Source organism: Helianthus annuus, chromosome 16 (genome assembly GCF_002127325.2).
Source record: "Helianthus annuus cultivar XRQ/B chromosome 16, HanXRQr2.0-SUNRISE, whole genome shotgun sequence".
Classification (NCBI taxonomy): domain Eukaryota; kingdom Viridiplantae; phylum Streptophyta; class Magnoliopsida; order Asterales; family Asteraceae; genus Helianthus; species Helianthus annuus.
The window spans coordinates 151,632,985-151,641,330 of record NC_035448.2 but is presented as its reverse complement, the minus strand read 5'-3'; positions in this window follow the sequence as shown (position 1 = coordinate 151,641,330).

Genomic DNA, 8,346 nt, shown 5'->3' with positions numbered 1-8,346 from the left:
TTTTCGATGCATGAGGGCACAGGAGCAAGTCCGTGAACAGGTCAGTACTTTCGTACAACAGAGAGACGAACTTGACACCTGGATAAATGTGATATTTTATCACTTATTTTGTTGGACATGTGATTGTTGATCACTTATTGAGGTCGAATGCAGTATGTACACGTATGTATAGTATCATGGAAGATCTAGACTTGCGTCCCCGTTATTTTTCGGTAAAAGATACAACCATGATACCCAGATGATAAGCAGCATAACGACAGAATATCTCAGAACCTCGGCAATCTCTCAAACGAAATTTCGGTACTAAGACCATATTCCAATGAATGGTTCCCACCTGGTCTTCAGTCGATTTAAGATTTATATCACCCTGCACACTTTAAAATGATTGTGAGCCTACCGATATATCTTATGTAGAGCTTCTTATCGTTTTTCAGTTTAGGCTTAAAGAGGTTTGGACAGACCACTGATGTACTATCATTTTCTCTTTTGCTCGCCAGGAAACTCATTTTTGTTTTTCTATTGTTTTTGTGTTTTTGAAAATTTTCAATGTTTTTGGATTTTCAAATTTTGATTTACTCCCCCTAAAATCAACAAATTAAGATAAATTTAAAAGACACAAAGATATTTACAAAAATGATTTTCCGATGTTGGTTTTACTCTTGCTTGACCTTAATGCCGTTTACCAATAATAAAAAGTCAAATCTTGATTTGTCAAATGCTTTGGTAAAAAGGTCGGCACGTTGGTCATCTGTGTGGACCTTAACAACATCGATTAGCCTTTTTATCAAAGCAATCACGTATGAAGTGATATTTGATATCGATGTGTTTGGTCTTTGAATGCTGCACAGAATTTCTAGTGATCTGTAAGGCAGCAGAATTATCAACGTAAATAGGAGTAGTTAGGAATTCAAAACCGTAGTCGCGCAATTGTTGTTGGATCCACAGGACTTGGGAGCAACAACTTGAGGCATCAATGTATTCAGCTTCGCATGTTGATGTAGCTACACATGTCTGCTTCTTGCACTGCCGTGTAACTAGGCGATTTCCCAAAAACTGACATCCAGCCGTTGTGGATTTGCCGTCGATTTTGCATCCGCCAAAATCAGAATCACTGAAAGCGATCAAGTCAAAGTTATTATCCCTAGGGTACCATAGACCGGTGTCAGGGCAACCCTTCAAATAACGAAAAATCCTTTTTACAGCTGCAAGATGTGAGGCCTTCGGGTTGACTTGATATCTGGCAAGCAGGCACGTTGGGTACATTATATCTGGTCTTGATGTTGTGAGGTACATAAGAGATCCGATCATCGCGCGGTAGTATGAGGGGCTAACAGATTCACCCTTCAAGTCTGGAGTAATTCCGTGATTTTGCTGCAGTGGGGTACCGATGGGCATTGCATCAGACATCTGGAACCGACTCAAGATGTCACCAACATATTTAGTCTGATGGATGAATATCCCAGACTCGGTTTGTTGCACTTGTAGGCCCAAAAAGAAAGTCATTTCCCCCACAGCACTCATCTCGAATTTATCCTGCATAATACGCTCGAAATTCCTACACAAAACATCATTAGTAGAACCAAATATAATATCATCAATGTATACCTGTACCAGTAGAAGATCTCCATCTTGTTCTTTGATGAAAAGGGTACAATCGATAAGACCTCTGCGAAATCCATTCTCCAGCAGATAATTAGATAAGGTTGCGTACCAAGCTCGCGGTGCTTGATGGAGACCATAGAGAGCTTTGTTGAGCAACCAAACCCGATCGGGATGGATAGGATCTTCAAAACCTGGAGGCTGTTCGACATACACCTCTTCTTCAACCACACCATGTAAGAATGCACTTTTGACGTCCATCTGGTAAACCCTGAATCCTTTGAAGGAAGTATAAGCCAGAAAGATCCGAATTGCTTCCAGACGTGCAACAGGTGCATAGACTTCGTTGTAGTCGACCCCTTCTATCTGACGAAAACCTTGAACGACTAATCTTGCTTTGTTCCAAATAACAACTCCACGGTCATCCTTTTTGCATTTGAACACCCAACGGGTACCAATCTTCTTGTAGCTAGCAGGTTTCTCTACGAGTTTCCAGACACCAAGCTTCTGGAATTGTTGCAGTTCTTCCTGCATTGCTTCAACCCATGAGTTATCTTTCATAGCTTCTTTCCAAGTTCTTGGTTCTTCCTGTGAGACATAACACGCGAAAGACCAATCATTTTGTTGCCCAGATTCTCGAATAGCTGCATACAAGCCTGCATTGTTGTTGTTCCGCAACATGTTCCTTGTTTGAATGCCACTTTGTACGTTTCCGATGATGTTTTGTTGAGGATGGGCATTATGAATCCTTGTTTCTGGATTATCTTGAACAGGAATATTTGTACCCAGATTGTTGAGATTAAGATCAACAACCAATTCAATGCCCGGAATTGACGCAGAGGATGATGCAGTAGCTTCAGCTGTTCTAGGGGCATCCACTGGAGGAGTACCCTCTGAAGTACCATGAACTGCTGTTGTTGGGGCTTCTTGATCTGCATCGAGAAATTCATCATCCTCTGAAGATTCGTTCAATTCGGTAGCATCGTGAAAATCCTCATTGTCGAGAGCATTGTTGTTCACTGAAGATGGCTCTTGATTGACAAGAATTGGACGAACCACCAGTGAAACTGTTGCGTTGTCACTCTCGAAAAACATCCTTGCCGCAGCATTTTCTTTAACTGCTTCAATATTGATCGAATTGAAAAAGTCATCGTACTCAAACATCCAAGGCTGACTAGGACATTTGACTGGCAAAGTGTGCCTTTGTACTCTGACCTCAGACCATTCCTCGACCCTTTTAGTCTCTAGATTCCAGACTCTTAAGTTCGGGATGGCATACCCAAGAAAGTATCCCTCAATTGCTTTTGCCCCAAACTTTCCATTAGGATCGATTATCGTACATGGAGCTCCAAACGGTTCAAGATATGACAAATCTAGTTTCCGTTTGTGAAGAAGCTCATAGCAGGTCTTGTTGTGCCTTTTGAGTGTAAGGACTCGATTCAACGTGTAACATGCAGAGGCCACAGGTTCACTCCAGAATGGAATGGGCAACTGCGACTCTACCAACATAGTCCTAGCAGTCTCGATCAATGTACGGTTCTTACGTTCAGCGACACCATTCTGTTGAGGAGTATAAGCTGCACTAAATTCGTGAAGAATACCTTTTGAAGTGCAGAACTCCGCCATAGCATGATTTTTGAATTCTGTACCATTGTCGCTGCGTATCCGTCTAACTTTCAACTTATACAAATTCTCAATCTGAATGATCAAGTTTTTGATAATACCGAAAGTTTCGCTCTTGTGTGCCATGAACGCCACCCAAGAAAATCTTGAATAATCATCAGTTATCACGAGACAATATTGATCATTCCGAATGCTTTTATGCTTGAAAGGACCGAACAAATCCATGTGCAAACGTTCGAGCGGAACGGCCACCGTGTTGATCTTCTTAGTCGGGTGTCGCTTCTTCGTTTGTTTTCCTTTCTGGCACGAAACACAGACGTCATGAAGATGGAAGTTTTTAAGAGGAACACCATTCACCAATTCATTTGACACCAAATGATTCATTTTGCGTAAGTGAATGTGACCCATTCATCTGTGCCAAGAGATTGAGTCTTTTTCTGTGGCTTTGGAAACGAAACAGGTTGCTTGTGCAGACGTTGTAATAGCTTGGCTCATATCAAGGACATACAAATCATTTATCCTTGGAGCTGATAAGAGAATCCATTCTTTTGGAATTTTGAAGCTGGGTTTCAGCACATAACATCCATTTGCATCAAAGTGTACTGAAAACTGTTTTTCACAGATTTGTGAAACGTTGAGAAGATTGTGATCAAGTTGTTGCACAAAGTTGATCTTGTCAAAGCTTACAACCCCGTTGGATATCATTCCTTCACCAGTAATATATCTGCCCTTATCTCCAGCAAAAGCAACATAACCTCCTCTAATAGATATTACGTCGTAGAGAAGCTTCATGTCGCCTGTCATGTGCCTGGATGCCCCACTATCAACAATCCAATGACTACTGATAGTTCCTCCTGGAACACCCTGCACATGAACTCACTTGATTAGTTGGAGATGGGGACCCAAGCCATTGTGGTCTTGGGTCTTCCATTTTCATCAACAACAATAACTTCTACTGTTTGATGATTTTGAAATTGTGATGGTCCCCCTAATTCAATAACCGCTTTTGGTTTCCAGGTCTGTTTTGTTATACCAGTGTTATTCTTTAAAATCTTAACTTCATGGTTGTCTGAAGTTTTTGAATTGTCTAGTTTGACAGAAACAAATGTTTTGTTAACCACATCGGTTTTAATCGCCTTTTCAATTTTCTTGACCTGTTGGCGTTTCTGTTTCTTTTCCCTTTCTTTTACAAGACGGGGATCTGGTTTTGATGAAACAGATCGCTTGCGGTCAATTTGGTCACGGGGATCATCAACCTTTGCTTTCAACTTATGAAGATACGGACAGTTTCTAGTTATATGTCCAATTTCGCTACATTCAAAACATGATCTTCGTTTAACAAACCCCGAAGTATCATGTGATCGTCTTGCCGATGATGAACTTTGTGATCCCGAGGTACTAGGTTTTGAACTGTTTGGTTCATTTCTTTTCAACACTGTTGCTTTCTTAACAAAATCTAAGTTAGATTTGTTTTCAAATGTTTCAATTTTGTCCATTCCCTTTGATTTCACAAAGTTCACCTTCGTGTCCTTTTTCTGACTCTGTTTCTTTAGACCTTGAGTCGTTGATTTTCCTTTTGGTTTGGTATGATTTTGCTGCTTTTTCTCTATTGGTAATTTCTGATTGCCATATTGTTTTCGAACTTCGGCCTTTGGAATAGGAGGGCACTGTGTTACCGTAACATGTGATCCTGTCTTTCCCAAAAACTTACTTGTCGAATTTTCAAAGACTTTACTGATTAAAGATTGATTAACATTCTTAATATGAAAATCTTTGTCAGAATAAATTTTATCATCACCAACAAGAGTGTACAGCAAGTTCACACTCTCCGACTGTTTTGCAGACGAGGACTTGATGTCACACCCCGGCCGTGGTAAAACAACGAAAGCCGCGACGGAAACGCCGGGGAGGTGAGTAGTGACAGAATTATTGTTTCAACAACCATGGCAAATATAGTTTTGTATTATTAAAATTAAAGTTACAATGTCTTGAGTTCAAATAAACTACATAATAACTGTCATTCAAGTCACTAAGGCCCGGGTCCGCCTAAGTGTAGCACAAACACCCTTATGCATTAGCACCTGAAACACATGTAAAAATAGGTACGTCGGCATAAAAATGCCTGTGAGATACATAGGTTTTGTTTATGCAGGTTCATGACTTGTATTTGAAAGAAGAGTTTAATAAAATGTAGTCATGAACCTTGTAAAATGTTTACCTTTGTAAAACTATGTGAAAATCAATGAAAATCAAATGATGATGAAATGATAATGCATGGTTAAATGAATAACCAAGTGAAAATGAATTTGGATAAAATGTGTACTTTGTAAAACAATGTGTTGTTCCTGTATAAAATGTTTCATGTCTTGCCCAAGTGATTCATATAACGCAACAATGTATAATACAATAAAAGCACTTATATATAGGAAGTACAAGCGGCGTATCCACCATGCTTTTATCATATAACACATAGCCCCATTACATAAGTCACTTGTCAATAACCAACCAAAATGTCTTGTTCCATGTCAAAATGTGTATGTGTAAACCATGTAAAATGTCATGTGTATCATGTATAACCAATAAAATGCATAGCAAGTAGGAAATCATCTACTTAACTATGTAATGATGTCTAATGTGAAAACAAATGTCATGTATGGTGAATAACTAGAAGTTACTCAACCCCATAGAAAATGTACAAAACATGTTTTTGAATAAACCTAAGTTTAAATCAAATGTTATGCTTTGCAGAAAAACAATGCTTTATGATTACAAACATTTATGCAGTAATGTTGATCGCATACATTCAAGCCTTGAGACTGTGGCGACAAACCTTTAAACAAATTAAAGGTTCATCTAAAGTTATGTAGTCGGATTCTGTCATCCCCAACTTCCAAACAAACCCAGGAAGTCGGAAACGGGAGTTGTCAATTCCTATGGTACCATTACATAAGTCCGAGCGGCGTAGCTAATGTTAATGAATGTATTATTGTCCCGATTGAACATACCAAATGTCATAACCAATGTAGCATGTGAAAACCATGTACTAAGAATGCTAAGTAAACATGCCTAGTAGAAATGTTCATGTAAAAACAATGTGCTAGCACACTCAGTAAACATACATAGCAGAAACGTCATGTAAAACAATGTGTTACATATGCTAAGTAAACATATGCAACAAATGTGTAACAAATCAATGTGCTGGCATACATAGCAAAACACAATGGAAAGCATGTACTATATATGTACTAGGTGAAAGTAGCATGTTTATGTCATAAAAGCATGAAATGCACGAAAGTAACATGTATGTACATGTGTATCACCCCAAAATATTTGAAAACAGTAAAAGAGGGGATCTATGTACTCACTTGGGTTTGCTAATTAGTCTTGAGAATAAGACCATTTTAAGCTCCAAGGGTCACGGAATCAACCGGCACCTAGTATAGGTAACTACGTTAGTAAATCGGCTCCTAAATCGGGAGATAGGATAGAATGAGGTTCTATAAATCAAATGAGTAATTAAACTCATATGGTATGATTTAGTAGGCCCTACATTCTGATTAGAAAGCCTACCTAAGTGCTTTTGACCCGTTTCGACACATTATGGTAACATAAGCTACTATAAGGCGTCGTTAGCGAAAAACTATGTTCGGATGGTTAACTATGTGCTATGTCAAGTCTTACATGCCCAATTATCCCTAAATATGTTACTAAATCAGATTACTTGCCAAAAATATGTTCACATAGGCAAAATACGGATTTTAGCTTCAAAAGGGCATTTTGGTCATTTCCTATGGGCATACAAGCTAACAAGCATATGACTAACCAATCCTAGGTGATCATAAGGTTATAACCTCAGTGGTTATTCCCTATGAAACTATGATCACTAACTAAGCTTGGTCGGATCCTAAAGATCGACCAAACGGGTCGGGTTCGGAAGTATAAGCGGTTGTTTAGACCGCTCACCTTACGACCCTAAACAAGCACAAACTAATAGTGTCGAGTTTGACATGTTAAAACATGTCTAACCTACTTATTTGGTATCAAAACAAAGTGTTTTGATACCCTAAAGTAGTTCCGAGGCAAAATGCGTGCTAAAACGCATTTTGACCGAAACTTTGACTCGACACTACAACTAGCTAACGTGGTAATCAGCGGTTATAATCACGAAGGATTATAACTATCGTGATTACAATCACGTTTCAAAGTTCAATTGAACTTTGACTTGACCAATTATTGGTCAAAACCGAAAGTCAAACTGTTGGCCAAACTGTTTGACTTTCTGCACTACATAAGGAAAAAGGAAATAAAAGAATGAAAGAATGCTCACTAAGGGTCCTTGCTATCTTTTCTACAAGAAGACAAAGTCCCAAATCAGCTTAGAGAGCTTCCAAGCAGATGTAGAGGGGAGAGAATGAGAATGAGCAAGGAAATGAGTGAACTTGGATGGCTATTTATAGTTGTGGTGAGTTAATAGGATCATCACAAGTGTTTTAATTAGCCATTAAGCAAGAAATCATGGCCCTCCAATTGTCACAAGCAGGTACAAAGCCTTGGTGACCACTTAACTTGCTTAACACACCAAGAATTTACACTAGCAGCCTCTGAATTTGCAAACAGCAGCCAAAAACACACTTTCTGGTCGCTGGGCACCTGAGGCGGCCCGCATAAGAAATGGGGCTGGGCTTATGCGCCCCGCCTGAGCCCCCAGATCAGCAAACTTTTGAAAATTGGTAGATTTAGTCCCTGCATGCATTCGAGTCCATTTCAGGCCTTTTTGACCCCCGTTAAGCCATTTTCAAGGCTCTACAAGGTCAATAAAGTTTAAAGGACTCAAAATATGCTTGGAAGACTCACGGATGTCGGTTCGTTTAGTCGTACGGTTACGTTGTTCGGCTAATTACGACGGAAATCGCAACGAGCGTGAAAATGATCCAAATTGCGAAACGAATGGAAATTTTGCATGCCGATCACTAAAATAAAAATATTTTAGTGTGTACAAAAATTTTGGATGTCCAGATGTGTCCAGAACGTAAGATATGCGCGAAAATGCAAACTTACGCCGTTTTTGACACTTTTAGTCCCTGTAAGATCATGTAAGCATGTTTTCGCACACCGAACCTATCA